The sequence below is a fragment of the Acinonyx jubatus genome, chromosome C2 (assembly GCF_027475565.1).
Source record: "Acinonyx jubatus isolate Ajub_Pintada_27869175 chromosome C2, VMU_Ajub_asm_v1.0, whole genome shotgun sequence".
Lineage (NCBI taxonomy): Eukaryota > Metazoa > Chordata > Mammalia > Carnivora > Felidae > Acinonyx > Acinonyx jubatus.
Genome location: NC_069384.1, coordinates 46,691,047 through 46,707,828, shown reverse-complemented (window position 1 = coordinate 46,707,828; position 16,782 = coordinate 46,691,047). Strand labels below are relative to the sequence as shown.

At 40.7% G+C, this 16,782-nt stretch overlaps 1 protein-coding gene across 3 annotated transcripts in view; it reads right to left on the bottom strand.

Annotated features, from left to right (window-relative positions):
* Positions 1-12,825, bottom strand: part of COL8A1 (collagen type VIII alpha 1 chain) — a 151,675-nt gene extending 138,850 nt beyond the window's left edge. For 2 of the 3 annotated variants that reach the window (XM_053220731.1, XM_027077618.2), the window contains exon 1: positions 12,668-12,824. The gene's annotated coding sequence lies outside the window, so the exon portion shown is untranslated. Of the gene's footprint in view, positions 1-12,667 lie in introns of all 3 variants that reach the window. The other variant, XM_053220732.1, reaches the window with a different exon arrangement.
* Positions 12,826-16,782: the final 3,957 nt, after the last annotated feature.

The window sequence follows — 16,782 nt, the reverse complement described above, 5'->3', positions numbered from 1 at the left end:
CACTGGCTCACGTCTGCAGATGAGAATTTTATTTATATGTATTCAAATGTGATTTAAACACATGGTGATTCTTTTATGGCTAAATATAAAAAATTTACAAGTTAAATGTTATTGCTATCTTTACCATTTACTTTAGAGCTTGCTCATGCTACAATTTGTAAATACTTTACAAGGCAGGGGAAAATACACACCCATAATTATTTCTCGATGTTGTCTGGCTCATGATAGTTGGGTAAATTCTTTTATTTTATTATTTAAAAAAAAAGATTTCATTGAAAGTTTTTCCAGTCACTCCAAATAAACTTAGCTGTAAATGGAAAAGATACAGCTGATTGCTCTGGCTTCTTGAGCGTGTCTTCTGCCCTTGTCCTGCTCTTCACTGAGTCAGAAGGAAGGCATGCGGTGTGGCCGACCTCCGAAATCATTAAACATCTCCTGTAAACTGTTGCTGTTAAAGACTCAATCTGGTTTATTTTCTGAAGCCTTATTAATAAGTTAGAATCTAATCTGCAGCCAGACTGTTTGATCACTTTGCTCTTGGCTTTGCCAGCCACAGGATTTTATTGCATGGTTGGCCTGTTGGCATGATGATTCCTGAAGGGCCATTGGTAAGCCAGCAAGTGCCAGGGGCACATCATTGTTAAATTCCAAAGACATGTGACCTCCCTTGACCTTCTAGTAGAGGGTTGAGCCTTCTTCAAAGAACCTCAGGGTGTTCACTAGAAATAGAGACAAAAATTCTCTGGGAAAATCTACAATATAGAACTACCTTCCTTCAGAAGGTCTTGGGGTTTCAGGGGGGAGATAAAAGAAAAATCTATTACTGAACTTGTTTCAGATAACCTGAGATAGTCTTTCTCTATAGAACAGTCACACATAAAATTGAAGCATTTCTACGTGCAGGTATTTAAAACATGTTTTTCCAAGAAAAGGGAAAAGAGAAGAGGTGGAAATGAATAATGGAAATTTCTCTTGGAGAGATTCAGTTGAAATCAGTCTATATTTCATTTTATTTGTCTAGTGATAAAGGACCCAGATAGCAGTACACTGCCATTCTGTGTGAGTTTAAGCCACTAAAAAAAAAGGAAATACCATCTGTAGTATTTTGTTAAAATTATATATGTAGGGAAGAGGACTTCTTTAAGATAATAGAACAATTAGAGGCAGGCATGTAGTCAAGCAATGCACTGAACACGAAATTTAAAGAGCACTGCTGTGGTCATGGCATTCCCCTGGGATACATAAAAACTTCTTATTCAATTTTTTTGGTAGCTTATATGCTCATCAAGGGATACAAGACATAGCACATCAAAATGTAAATATTCTGTGTTGCCCAATACAGTAGGCACTATCCACATGTGGCTATTTGATTTTAAATTTAAAGAGATTATAATAAGGGGCACCTGGATGGCTCAATCAGTTAAGTGTCCAATTCTTGATTTCAACTCAGCTCATGATCTCAGAGTTTGTGAGTCTGAGCCCCCCGTTGGGCTCTGCACTGACAGCATGGAGCCTGCTTGGGATTCTCTCTCTCCCTCTCTGCCCCTCCTCCACGTGTGTGTGTACACACACACACACACACACACACACACACACATGCTCTTTCTCTCTCTCAAAATAAATAAAGTTAAAAAAATAGATTATAATAAAATAAAAATTTAAAATTTTGTACGTCAGTTCCACTAGGCACACTTCACGTGCTCAGTTGCCATTATGTGGTTGGTGGCTATCGTGTTGGGTGGCTCAGATATCGCACTTTTTCATCACTACAGAAAATTCTAGCAGACAGCTCCGATGTCTTCAATACAGTGTACAGGCAACACATTAAGTGACATTTATAGTAAGTGCTTGTCAGTTGAGAAGTGAGAAGGATCAATGCAGACTGCAACATTTGGGATGACTTTAAGAAGACCTTGAGTTTATGGTTCCTTGGGCAAGTGGGGGACACTTAGTAGAGAAAAGGAAAGAGAATGTCTGGGCGAATAATAGCCCTTGTAGCTTAGGTCAAATTCCTGCTGTAGACTGGAGACAGGTGAAGATGGAAGCATGGGTTAGGTTGAGAGAGACTGAGATACTTGACTGGCAAATTAAGGTTTTTGTTCTATGTTTCATAATGTCACTCATATTTTTGAGCAGAGTACTGACAGTCTTGGGACAGTGGCACCACCTAACAAGTAATTTTTCCTTACATAATTTTGTATATGGAAGGCCAATATTTAATAGTAGCTTACAAATGGGACTTCATCTTGTGCCCCATGGTTAGCTCCGGTGGAGTAACACTGTACGTCAATGTGTAACACTAGTAACACTATATGTGTGTGCACTGGTGTTAATGAACTTCGGTAAAACTATGTTTTCTTGGAACCATCTACAGGGATAGAGAAAAGCAAAGTAAGAGGCTTCTCATTCACCATCACTGTATTTTATTCCCCCGTCCCTTTTTTCTTTCCTCTTGTTCATATTTATTATGCTCCTATTATGTGTTAAGTATTGAGGGTGCAGAGGTAAATGAGACCTGAATCCTTCTTCAAGGAGCTCACAGCCCTGCACAGAGAACAAGCCCGTGCTATTACAGAGTGGACACGGCCATGACTGGACTGTGCACATAGTACTAGGGAGCGTGGTGGAGGTGTGCAATGCAGCCTGGGGAAGGCAGGTTTTAGGCATGTCTTCTCCAAGTAGAAGATACCTGATCCGAACCTTGGAGGAGGAGTACAAATTAATTCCATAGATTTAGTGGGGAATACTACATGCAGAGAGGGAAGATCAAGGACAAAAGCAAAAAAGTATGCAGAATGTGATCATATGGAAAGAACCAGCCCTTGTTTCTTCTTTTGTCTTTGGCATAACACAAAGGAAGGGCTTGAGGTATACTTATTTCTATATAGACCCTCACAGCAGGTTAAGGAGCAGGTGTAGACAATATAGACACTTTTCTAGGTGACTCACATGGCTGAGGGAATCATTTAAGTTGTCTTGACTCTCGTCAGCTGGCTATGGATGCTAATAAAAGTAACGCCAAAGAGAATGATCTGATGAGCCAGATTCAAGTTTGTTTAACGTGCTGTAATGTCTTTGTTCTGTCTGTTTCTCATATAATCATGGGAATTTCTACTGCCTTAGGAATGACATGCTAGGTTGTCACTCTCTCTCCCAGACTGATGCCAAGCAACTTGGGATCACTTGGGGAGAATTTATGGAGAAACCTTAGCCCTTAAAAATTACTCTAGGGAGAAATGATAGCTTTTTTTTTTTTTTTGGTTTTTCTAGTTACACAGCCCTTACTTTTTTGGCTCCAAAATGACAGCATGCTTTTAGGAAAAAATACAGAAAAGAAAAAGAAATTAAAATCACAGTATTAAACAAGAAACAGAGCCAGTCGGCAATGTCTAGGAACAGAGCCACTGGAATTCTCTCACTTTCTTTATGAGTCAGAAGCATTGTCACAGAAATTGATGTTTTTTCTCCCTTTTATTAACACTAGAAGACACCATGAAAGGCAGTGTGGAGGAGCAGGAAGGCTGAAGTTTGGAATGTGACCTCGATGGGAATACTGGCCATGCCACTTCCTAGCTGTGTGATCCTGGGCAAGTTGCTTGACCAAGTAGAGGCTCCGTTTCTTTCCTCTTTAAATTGAGAATGATAATATTGCTCTTGTAGGGTTGATTTAAGGAATAGAGATAAAGATACCAGTACAAGGTCTGATCCTATTAGACACTTAATAAATAGTATCTGTTACTGTAACTACAAATGATGAGCTTCAGTTCTCCTTTGAGTGACTGTGAACTACTCATTTTCTTAAAGGAGAGGATGCTCCATTCTGACACTTTTAGGACACTGGCTTCCAGGTATAATCTTTGTGAAGGGGAAAGAGAATTACTAGAGTAAGGCTCTAAGAGAAACAGGGAATTTGATAGGGGTCGGAGGTCTGAGTGTTATCAATAAACCAAAGAATCCCTGACATAGCATGATATACTAGAATATCAGTAAGTGTGATCTTATTATAGGAGTTAGCTCCCTATTTATAGTGAGAAAGTAAATGCTCAAGGAAGAAGTTTGGCTAATGATCTTGGTCATTAATAGTAGTTAAGGTGAAACAATGATCAGATCAGAGACTATTGAGCTAATTCATGAAATTACGTAGGCTCCTTGTTTACCAAACTTGTTGCTTATTGATGATCATTACAATATCTAGACAATGAGAAAGAAGAAGGAAGGAAGAGATCATTTCAATCTGTCCAGTCTTCCTCCCTCCCTCGCTCCCTCCCTTCCTGCCTTCCTTCCCATCATTTATCTTCCTAGCTTTTCAAAATCTTAAATTATTCTGGCATTTCTGCTATTGCTTTTACTATGAAGAACTGAGCCATTGAACCAAGACAGGTTCATCATCTTCTTTTGTTCCTTTTTCAGCTGGGCTTGGAAATTACACTGGGATTGTTTCTTACTTTATGGTTTGACATAGCACATAATTTGTGTTATATCTGTGATACTCAATGTGTATTACATAATGACTAGCAATACTGACTTTACTATGTCCCAGTAGATCTTGAAACAATGACGTGGGACAATGATTCCTAAACTGTTCCCAAATTTTTCCATAGAATACTGGTTCCAAGAGATGCTCTCAGGGTGGGAAGGTGTCAGCAAATAAGTTTAGGGCACACTACTGACTGTAACATTTTCTAAAAATGAAAATATAATTAGCATATTAAGGTCTTTGTGAAGTCTAGCAGTGAACAAAACTGATCACGTTGTTTGACTGAGTGTTTCTGAAATGTAATAGACCATAGAAGCTTTTTCTGTATAAACACATAGTAATATCTCAGGTACTACTGTTTCTGAAGCACACTTTGGAAAATGTTGAAGAAGTAACATTTGGGTTTTACATAATATAACATCATTATTGAAAATATCATCTTTCTTTAGCTAAAGTAGAATTTTAAAACCACAAAAACTCTTCCATGTGTGGGGAATTAGCTTTTAATTGATGTCAAAATATGGACAAGTGAACATATAGGCCTTTTGAGATTCTTAAGCCATAAATTAATTGTTTCTTTTCCCTCTTCTACTTACCCTTGACCTTGTCTGGATTCTGGACACATGAGGAATTGTCTTTCGTACTTTAAGAAACAAAAATGCTCTTGCTACATCTTGGAAGGTTATGTGCTTATTTGGAATTTTATTCCATTTTGACCTGATTCTGCATAAATACCATGAGCCATTACCAGGTGTTGTGAGTATAATCCATTCACTATATAAGTAACAGCAACCATGTATGTTTAAGGAGTATCAGTCTGCAAAATAATTGGCAACACTTCAAGTGTCTCTAAATGACAAAGACAGCGGTTATTTGAAAATTGCTCTTCTATTTAAGATAAATAAATTAAGGCACAGAGATGATCAGTGGCTTTCCAAAGATCCCAGAAAGAGTCAAGGTGTTTCTGAGATTAAAACGCAAGATTTTCTCAAATGGGGACTTCTTAGGCTACGTGCACACAAACTTTATAGGTTCGTCTCCACTGACCTCAGAAATAGAAAGAGGACTGCTCTGTATTCCTGTGGATGTCATAAGTTTTAAAAAGCAAGCAGCCCTTCTCTGGTGTGCCAGGGATTTTTCTTTTATGGTCCTAATTGATCTCTATCCCCCAAAGGGTTCTGAATTATGCAAGTGTCTCAAGTCTTAACAAGCCATCCCCAACACAGCTGTGCAATGGAAATGTTCAACGGAAAGGTATTCACTTCAGTCTAGGCAAGGCTCTGGCTGCTCCCTGGAGAGACCCGGATCCAGGAGTGCAGATTCTGGGCCATCTCAGAGAAACCCGTTGGGCCCATTTCTGGCTCCTTCTTTCTCTAGGCTCCCTTCCTGCTCTTGTTGACAGGAGGGTCTGGTCATGGCAGGACACCAGGACTTCCCCTTTAAAACTCATGAAATCTTCTCAGTGCTTGAGCCTCTCTGCTCTTCTCTCCCTGACCCCACCCCCAGCTTCCAGAGTTTCTTTCTCACTGAGTTGAGCATTTAGTCTGGAGCATTTAGTCTTGGCTGGTGGTGGCCTTGGAAAGAACATTTTCTAAGATTGCTTTGGTTTTCTTTCAAATAAACCTCTACAAGCCTGGACATTTCTGGCATTGTTGAAGAGCAGGTGATTTATTCCTAGAGGCTTAAATTGGTATTTTTTTTTTCAAAAAGAAAACCAACAATGTGATATGCTCCTATTGTACACTTTAGCCACTGGTAACAAAGGACACCTGGCTCTGTCTTTTATCAGAAGAATTCAAATCTAAAAGGCCCCCTCTAGGAACAAGTCAGTTTTTATTTTGAGACACTCAGCCCCATGGCTCCCTCTACTGGTCAATGACTTCTCTCCCCACTCTTTCGAACCTGAGGGGATTGGAATAAACTGGGAGCTAGAAGGGGAACTAGACATGTCGTTAAATTAGGAATTATGGATCCAATAGCATATTTTTGCTAAAGATCTCCTTTTATCTCTTCTTCTTCCAACCTCAATTTTGGCCACCTAAGCCACAAAGTCTTAGCTCTACCTAGCATCTCCCTTCATGTAGGTCTTGGCCTTATCTTTCATCTGCCTTTTAACAAGAGGCCACTTGTTTGGATTTATAGCACTGATGAACACCATGACCTCTGGATTTGAAGACTAGTTAATCACTAAGTAAAGATCATTAAAGAAATATAATGGTGTACAGTCATCACTTTCAATTTATGAACCAAGTTTAGATTTATCTTTTTAGAGTTCACATGGCATGATAGTTGGAGGAACATATGAAGTGGATCAGCTGCTGCCAAGCTGTCTTCCTGCTGCCCCAGGACAATGCTCTTGAGCCAGATTTTAGGATTCAGTGTCCTCCTATGGAAGTGAAGGCAGTTGTGACTTACCCACTCGGCTGCAGGGTAGCATAATTTCTGCATAAGCCAGCCATAGTTGCCCTAGTACATGAAACCTGAATTACGGAGGTCATTGGCTCAGTCTTTCAGAAAAACAGCTGCTTTATCTAGCTAACAGAGAGGACTGGAGAGGCGCCCCAACAGGCTGGACACATTTTATTTCCAAGAGAAGCCAACAGCTGACACCCACACCCAGGCCTATTCAGTTTGAGTTGGAAAAGTAGCACATGAAGTGACTGTCTTTAATCTCAGCACATCAAGTGATGCCAATGCCTAAATATCCTGTGATGTAAACACATCAATAGAGAGCTTAAGAGACACAGTCTTCAAGAAATTTACTTAAAAGAATGTTTTCATGATGATGCTTAGTCATAGACTATGTAAATTTTAACATACAATAAATCAATTTCAGAAACAAAAGTACTATTTCAAAGATACGCAAACAATTGTCAGGCTTTAGGGGAAAGTGAAGAAGCATCTGGGGTAACATCTGTCTACTTATTCAGGGCAAATTGTTTCCAGAAATGATACAAGAATATTCCTTTTACCTTCATCATTTTCTATGTTGGATTAACTTTGTGTATCACCAAAAACTGTATTTGTATCTTAGCAGAGAGCATTGTGATGGCATGACTTCCATGGAGTTAGTATTGCTGGGTCAGTCAAGTCAGGGGTCAGATAAGGCTCTTTTTCCCAGCAGAAGTTCAGTCAAGGGTTCAGAAGAGTTTTAATAAGATGTAATACTTGTAAAGCTTTTACCCATGTGAGTCAGTCCTCAACTGGCGTTATACTGAAAGGAGGCTGACCCAAATAGGATTTTATCTCCCAAACATTTGACAGGCTCTTGGATCAGACACATTAAAAATCACTTCTTTAGCACCTCAACTCTATGGAGTTTCTCTCTCCTCTGTCTAAGGGAATGAGCCCTCTTAGCTACAGCATCCTGTCTCTACACTCTTGGCCCCTTAACGCCTCTCCTCTGACGTGACACATTTCATGCCTACACCCCTCCAACCATATGTCCCTCAAAGTCTCCTCTGATTGTTCTTTACGCATATTTTATCTTTTTTCTCATTAAAGACCTGGGAAGGTGTAAGGTGGTTATATTGGCAACACATTGTCTATTGAGTGGGAGAAGAAGAAGGTTATTATACAAGAAAACATTTGTTCTGTCACATAAATGTTGGAACCAGATTTTAAGACATCTTAGATACATACTGTGTGGGAAAGACACACTATAGTTATCTAAGACAGACCATTGTTTGAAGAGTTTGACTGCACGAAATGTATTCCTGGTTCTGCTACACACGTCTGGGTAACCCTGGGCATGACATCGACCTCTCTGACTTTTGCTGTAAAATTAACATTAGTTAAAATTAGCCCCAAAGATCCTTCCAGCATTTATATTCTGTGTTTCTCTCAATAAGTTTAATACCCAAGAAAGGGGAATAAGGACTAGATAAAGTGTTTAGAAACGTCACTGCAGAGGGCCTGTTGGAGGCAAGTAGCAATTTTAAATTAGATTTCTTCTAGATAGATGAATGAAGATTGACAAAAATGTAAAGCCTTTTTATTTGTCGGAGTAAAAATTTACAGTCTGTTTAAGAGAAGTATGAGACTTTGGGTAATGAGAAAAGCCACAAATATGAGTGGTACTCTAGAAACTTGATCTGTAATCATTGAAAAGAGATTTCTTCCACTGAAAGAAAAATGGGGTAGCACGGGGCGGGTGGGGGTGGGGAGGGGACACGTATGCATTTGCAAATCCCATGATGAAGGAGAAAAGGGCAGTTTCGTTTTCTAGGAAGAACCATGGAAGTGGACCCAAAATTAATAGGGGAGATTGAAGGTGAACCATCAGATGTCTTTAAATATTTTATATAATCAGCTATAGGTGCTGTGAGTTGCTTTTGCCATTATGCTACACTGAGCAGTTAGAATTCATTATTATTTTAGCTGATTACTCTATAATCAGTTTTGGGAAACATTTTTGTTTCAGTCACCTCAGTTTGATTCCATGCAATTTCAATGGCTTTGTGGATTTGCATACACAGGGTCCTCAGATTATAGACATTCTGACCTTGTGTGACTCCCTTTAACCCCCCTCCCACAAATCTATTTGCTTAAGGATAGATTCTAAAGAACCTCCTTCCTCAAACGGGGAACACCGTTGCCAAAGTGATAGTGGAATGTCTGATTAGTGCCTTCTCTGTTTGTTGGTGCTGAAGTGTGGTTAATTTTCTCTCCCACTCTTCACTCCTTGCCTCTCTGGAAAGGGCAAGTTTAGCAGAGCTCTCATTTAGTATTGTGGGGTATAAACTGGTGTTAATGACTGCCAGGCCATTGGAAGATCTTTTTCATTATATCCTTAGCATTTTGTAACCATTTGTGAGCTGATCTTTTTATTATTATTATTTTTTAAGTTCTACATGCTTTGGGTAGCAAAAGGTCCATTTCACAAAATGCTAAAGTAAAACATTCTCTAAATTCCAAAGAGCATCCATTCTCCCCTTAACCTTCTCCTCTCCTCTCCTCTCCTTTTTTTTTTTTTTTCTTTTCACTCATAATTAGAACAAGGCACCTCTCAGAAGACTGGATTCTAGTCTCAAGATCTGTACCTTCTTTAAATTATGCATATGTGTGTTTATGAAGACTTGATGGATGAGAAGGAAGTCAAGGCATGAAAAAAGGCTTGGTTTTCAGAGGATTACTGGGAGGACCAGAGGTTGGGAAATAAGTGTTTATCTCAATCACTCTGCAAGTTGCCATACCAAAAAGGGTGACCATAGATAAGAAGGAGTAATTTGCTGCTTCTAACTTCTCACTTGCAAATAATCACCCACCTTTGGGCCCTTTCGGAAGGTTAGGGGTGGGTTTGTTGATGTGAACCACCCATTAATGTTCTGAGGGTTTTTATACTCATAATATAGTTTTAAAAAAGCTGTAAGTGGCAAAGTCCTAGGGGTTTTAATGTGAGGTAGACCTGAAATCGTTTTGGTCTTTAGAACTGGGCTATCCTCTGTTAGAGTAGGGCGCAGAAGAGATGGACCTTAGCGTATTGGTGGAACTATTCTTATTGATTTAAGACAAAAACCAAGAGCAGATATGACTATTTGCTCTTCTGCACCTCTTCATATTTCATACAAATAAAGGCAAAAAGAAGTTGCTTTTGTAACAGATTCTGCTCTTTCTCTTCTCCCGGGGCACTTCCTAGGAGACATTCCTCTCGGCTTCCCACTTGGTTTCATCCCCATTCTCCTCTTTGATTTTCATGGGTATCAATGGACATAAAGTGGGATACACTTTCTGGTCATTGGAAGACTAATACTGTTTTGTAATTGTGACAATAGGAAAACAATCCAAATGTGTGTTTCCCTAGGTTTAGCAGGCCCTTGAAGTGAGCAGGACACCTTCTCTGTGTCTCTAGTGAAAGGAAGCTGCTCATTTTTTCTTTTTTGAGAAACATTAAAGGAGTTGGTCAAGCCAGCTCGATTGGTGTTAGGTAGGTATGGTCATGAACCCAATTCAGGGGCAGCTATATAACGGCAGAGAGCAAAGACTCATGTGAAGTCTCCACATTGTGTGCAAAGGAGAGACATTGGGATGGCTACTACGTGAAACCCAGCACTGATTTTTCTAAAGACTTAAGAAGTCTCATCTTGCCTGATATGTGCCCTCTAGGGAAAGACTCACTTTAGGAGTCCAGTAAAGGGCCCTGGGAAAGTTAGGTCATGAGCCATCTACATGATCTCACCCAGTTATTTAGGGTGTTGAACTTGATGGCACATGGGGAAGGCAGTTACTGTTAAATGGTTCATAGCTGGTAGAGTGGATTAGCTGCCAGAAAAAGCAGAAGCAAACTCTGGGAGAACACTTTTCATCCCCAAATTTAGGAATAACAGGAGCTCTTTTACATTGGAAACACTTTTTTTTTTCTTCTCCCAGAAAAGATAACTTCCCTCAAGGGAAATCTGGTGAATGAAGTGCATTTTCACTCTTGCGATGATGGGTTTGAGTCCGGCATAACCATAAAAAAGAATTAACTTGGACATACCACACACTTGGTTTGGCCTTGTCCCATACCTGTGCTCTTGTCATGGTTGATTACCCACTTACATCAGATACGAAGCAAGCAGACTGCACTGTGGCTGAAGATGAAAGGTATTTTAATATGCTCAGGTCACATACTATCTCAGCCAATAGTAATTTTATATCATTTTCTTAAAGGAAACCACACTCCTTGCAATAATTTTTTCCAATGAAGCAAAATTTTACATGACAGAAACCTTTATATGTAACGCTTTCATTTGAATCACAGCATTGAATTCCTTCCCTGCCAAGCAGAGTTTTAATACGTCTTTATTATTTCCTTTGACATGCAAATGATACGGAGAAAAGCTTTGAAAGACCCTCAGTTAAACTTCTGTTGATTCTACTTTCTTTAATAGTGAAGAATTATTTACAGCTCTGGTGACTTTTCCCTTTTTAAGTGAAACAATATACACAAACCAAAAAACAAAAAAAAAAGGAGGTTTTCCTCTTTTACTTTAAGAATCTTAAGGGCTGAAATAGTGGGTTGGTTTCCTGACCAAACCTTTGGTTTGCCGTCTCTAAGCAGTCTTGTGCAATTAATTCCCCAGAGGAAATATTTGAAGAGGGTTTTTCTCCCACATGAGAGAGTTTCATCCCACACAGCCCACAGATTTTGATGGCAAACTTCATGGACCAAGCGTCTGGTTTTACAGGAGTAGCCGTGGAGCTACTCACAGAAGCTCTCACAGGTGCACGGTACTCATTCTCCGACCTCAGAAACAGGAAGGTATGGCAGTCTTTAAATATGATGGTAGCTTAACTACTGCGTAGCTCTAGAATCCAGTCCTAATCAGGTCGATGTTAATTACTAGATGAGGGAAAGGAGGGTGGCAAGCAGGGTTCAAACTTCCAAAGCCTTCAAGCTGATCTTTTTTTTTTTTTTACAACCGTCTGGTGTACACAGAAGAATTGTATAATCTGGCCTGTATTTTTCTCTTGCTGTGAAACATATTGAAACGCTTTATGTTTAGGTGTATGTATAGAAATTCATGAAGTTCCTTTATACACTTTCTGGGTTCTGACACCGTTCTCATTTTAGAAAGTCTTGAAAAGATAGCTTTGCGAGAGCACATTTTGCCCCAGCTTGTAAATTTGGGTTTGTTCTTTCCTATCTACCAGCCACCTGATTACTGTCCCTGTGCAAAGGGCACCCGTTCACATCATTTTTTCCAAGCACTTAAACCTGGAAAGATACTTTTTAAAGGACTCACAGAAGCTGTCTTAGGGGGTTTGGAAAACATCGCAAAATTGTTAGCAGACCTTTTGACTGCTATTTTTAGGAAACTAATTGTGTTCTTCTAAAGTACGTTTTTGACAATGGGACAAAGTTTTCCTTGCCCCCACTGATATATGAGATAGTTACAATGAAAAGAGTAAAACACCCCAAACAGATACATTTTAACTTCAGCAACAGCAAATGGGGAAAAGTGATTTAAAAAGAGAGAAGCTTTTTTGCAGTATTTATGCTGCTGTTTCTTGCCCAAAATGAACTTTTATTTTACCGTTCAAACAGAAGTTTGTTTTCCAACCAGTTGCTAGTTAAAGGAGCAGCTGATCTGGCATCCATAAGAATCAGGTCGAACCAAACGGTAAGCATGTTGACCAGAGGAGACGTATTTCCCACCCCCGCAGCAACCCCCATTAGGTCAGATGCCTGCAGAAGTGTTCTCTTACCTTGAGCACATAAGATCCGGGAGAGAGGCTGGGGGCTCCCACAGGAGAGGACCGGGAGAGTGCTCTGATCCTCGGCTGGTAACATGCACTTGGCTTTTATGGGCAGGTGGGAGGGGCTGCTCCTCATAGTAGGTGGGCAGGAAAGGAGCGGCGGGCGGGCAGCCCTGGGTGGAGCTGGACACTCTTCTCTGGGGAGGGGCGGAGAGGGCAGAGCAGGAGCCCGAAGGAGGGAGGAGAGACGGGGGGGGGGGGGTGTAGAAGCGGTGGAAGGAATGGAAACGGGAGAGGGAGGGAGAAACAGAAAGAAAGAGAGAGAGAGAGAGAGAGAGAACGAAGAGAAATAGAGAAGGGATGTAGATCACAGAGGGAAAAAAGGTTGGGGAGAAAATGAACAGAAGACAGAGAGACCAGCAAGATCTGGAAGGAAAAGGGAATTGAATTATTTTGTTTTTGTATGACTTTTTTTTTTTTTTTTTTTTTTTGAGAGGGGAGTTGTAGGTGACTGTGATGACTAAAGGTGTTTTCTGTGAATTTGAAACACTAAATAACGGTTCAGGGAAACGGAAGGGTTCCTGAGCGAGCCACGGAGGGGAAGCGGGGCGTCCGAGGAGCACGGCCCGAGCGCTGGCGGACACCCACCCGGCAGCGGCGGGCGCGGAGCGGAGCGCAGTGCGCGCAGCAGGCGCCCCCCGCGCCCCCGGCGCCCGCAGCCCCCGTGTGTCCCGTCTGCCAGCGGGTGAAACCCGCCCTCCACTCCTCACTCCCACCAGTGCTTATTTGACAAGAAAGGTCTCCCTGTGCTGCCGGTACTGTGCAGCATCCCGAGGCCCCTCTTGAGACTTCTGCAGCATTAAGGTAAATCCAGCAAAGGTTCGGGAGGATCAGCTGAGATTGGCTTGTGGGGAAAGGAACCTCAAACCCAGCCTCGGTCCTCCAACATCTGCTTATGTAACAGGATTTCAGGACTCTGCCCTCTGGTTATTTTCGGTATTTAAAAAACTCTCATTCCTAACAATTGGAAAACGTCTTGGTGCCACAGCTCACTCTCTGTGTGTCTTAAACATTCAGAGAGGATTCAACCAGCAAACGGCAGAAGGATCAGGCTGAAATTCTTAAGAAATACATTCAGAGAAAGAAAAACAAGCTCCTTTAGCTGCTGAGTGGTGACTCACTTCCCAATCCAAGCTCGATTTTTGCCACCAAAGGAACTAAAACATTTAAAAAGAGAGAACCTGAACCTGAAGAATGGGCGGGGGGGGGGGGGGGGGGGGGGAGGGGAGTACTGAGGGGAAAAAGGGAGGAGTGGGGTAAGTGGGCTGGGAAGAATAAAAGAATTTTCACTGAACAGCTCTCTACATGAATGTATCTATATATATAGAGAGAGATACAATGTGATTCAGGGTTCACCACAACCTTATGAAGTAAGTATTGTGTAGTTTTGGTTGGTTGTTTGTTTTTAAAGAAGTTAATCTTACAGGGGTGAAGGAATTAGCTCAAACCAACAAGATGAATGGAGAGTCACAGCTAGTGAGCTTGCAAAACTCGTGCACTCTGTGCAGGAGGCTGTCCTGTAAAACACCTAGCCTGGTCTCAGGTTAGATCCTGATGTCTGTGGATTCCCAGGCTCTGAGAGAAGGAAAAATGACGGCCAAGAGCTGGGTTTCTTAAACTAGGTTCTATGACATCTCAGGCAGGGTAATTCTTTGTGGTGGGGACCTCTTCTGTGCACTGCACAATATTGAGCAGCCTCTCTGGTCTCTACCCACCAGATGCCAGTATCACTCTCCTTCCTAAGGGGTGAATACCAAAAATATCCCTATACTTAGTTAAATGTCCCTGTGGTGGTGGTGGTGGGGGTGTGTGTGTGCAAAATTCTCTCCTCCCTGTAAGAAACATTGGTCTAAAGGTCACACCTATAAAAAAAGATTGAAAGAAATCCATTAGGAAAATACCCAATAGTGGCATTTGGGTAACAATAATACTAGTTGTCACATGTCTTAAGTTTACACTAGACTTAGTTTTTTTACATATTCATACTCCCATCTGTCTGCCTCTAGAGCCCAAAGCTTTGATTGCTTTATTTGTAACTAAGCTTATTCTCCGTTGGATACATGTGAAAATCAACAAAGTAGAACGCCATGTGCCTGGGTATGAAGGAGGATTAGATGAAAAATTTAAAGTTTATCATAAACAAATTTGACATTGGAATAATTATTCCAAATATTATGATTTTTTAGACATTGCTTATTTGTTTTAATATTTATAATTTTTCATATCTGTGTATCCCTGCTATTTTACATTATAGTCAGTAAATTTTTGGCTGCAAAGAAATTGTATCTAGTGGTTAACTAGATAGCAGAAAATAAGTACTCACTGGATACATATCATGTAATTGAATAAATGACACTATGGAGCACTGACACATAGAGAGTGGACAATATTTATTGGCTTAATGATTGAAAAAAAGAATGAATACTTAGAAAGGTAGAATTTTCACATTAACTTTCATGCCCACTTGCTGTTTGGTTTTACTGTTTTCTCATCCTCCATAATTCAGTTTTCCTCTTTCCAAATAGTATGTTTGTCTTTTGAGGATGTGGCCAAACCCATTAAATTAAGTCTATGAAATGAATAACCCTTGTTACTGGTCCTAGAAAGAGAACTGCCTGATGCTGCTGGGCAGACCCCTGAAATCAGATGTGATTTTATAGGCAGGGTACCACTTCTGGCACTTTCTAACTAAGGAAAGAAATGTTTTCTGGACAAACTACACAGGACCCAGTTAGAGGAGCATCTGTGTGGTTAACACATTAGTAAACATCCTCATTAGGTTACAGCAAATCATCCTTTCAGTCCCAATTTTATGCCTTCCAAATATTCCAGTTTCATCACAGAGTTGTGAAAAATAGAAACAAAAGGCAAGAAAAGCACGTTGGAAGGGAAGGCAACTGATGGTTGTATTTTTCTTCTCCTTTCTCTTCCTTTACTCCCTCCTTTCAAACCTGAATATGCAGCCAAGATAACAAAAGAGCTCCTTTCATTTTGTTTGGATGGTGCTAATGGTTAGTTCATTTCTCCAGTTCACACTTGCCTGAATCTGATTCAGTAGCAGATCTGGACAACAAGTAAGGAATCCAGGAATGTGATTCCTTTGCTGGTTCTTAGCGTGCCCTTCTAGAATCTCTCTGAAGGTGACTGAGGTTTGAAATGACCTAGTTTGGTCTTCTGTGGAAAGAAAGGAATCCAATGACAACACACTAGATGCTCTGAAGTTTCCATTGTGTGGATAATATAATAACAGCTCCAGATTATTACCTTATTTTAAACAGCTTTGAATATGGAACGCCCCCCTTTTTCTTTTTGCTCATTTAGAAGTAATAATTAACAAATATTTATTAAGAATGGATACCAGACAGTGTTGAGTATTCAAAGCAGAGGAAAATAAGAATGTAGATCTGTTCTCATAGAAGGAAAAAAAAAAGCATGAAATCCTGTTAGCTGGGTAGCAGAGAGACTTTGAGGAGGAGCTGGCATTGAGCTCGGCCATGGAAAGTGGTGTTTGGATACATGCGTGATGAACAGGAGGGCAAGGAAGGGAATGTGTTCAGCTGAGGAAGACACAGGGATATTTGGAGGATAGTGAATTAGCCAGCATGACTAAAGGGAAGGGTCTATGTAGGAAAATAATGAGGCTAAGAAACAGGGCAGGAGAGGTGGGACCTGCCTATGGAAGGCCTTCTACGTCACCTCAGTAGTCTGAACTGTAGTAATAGTAATAGTAGTCGTCGTTGTTGTTGTCATAGCTGTGGGCCGTGAGAAGTCATTGAACACTTCTGAGCAGTACAATGGCATGATGGAAATGGCATATTACTAAGATTTCACTTTTCTTTGAAAAGGATCTTTCTAGTAGCTTTGCAGATAAATGTGTATGGTATGTCTAAGGCCATTAGCATACTTAGAGAAAAGGGAGTGTCTTTGTCCTGCGGACTTGGAGGCCTGTCTGTGTGAGGTAGCAGAAAGAGTGGTGACATTGTCTCTGTCGGTGCCCTATGTGGTTGTAAGGAGAGAGAAAGACAGGACCCCTCCACCCCCCGCCCTCCCAGGGTATGGCTCGG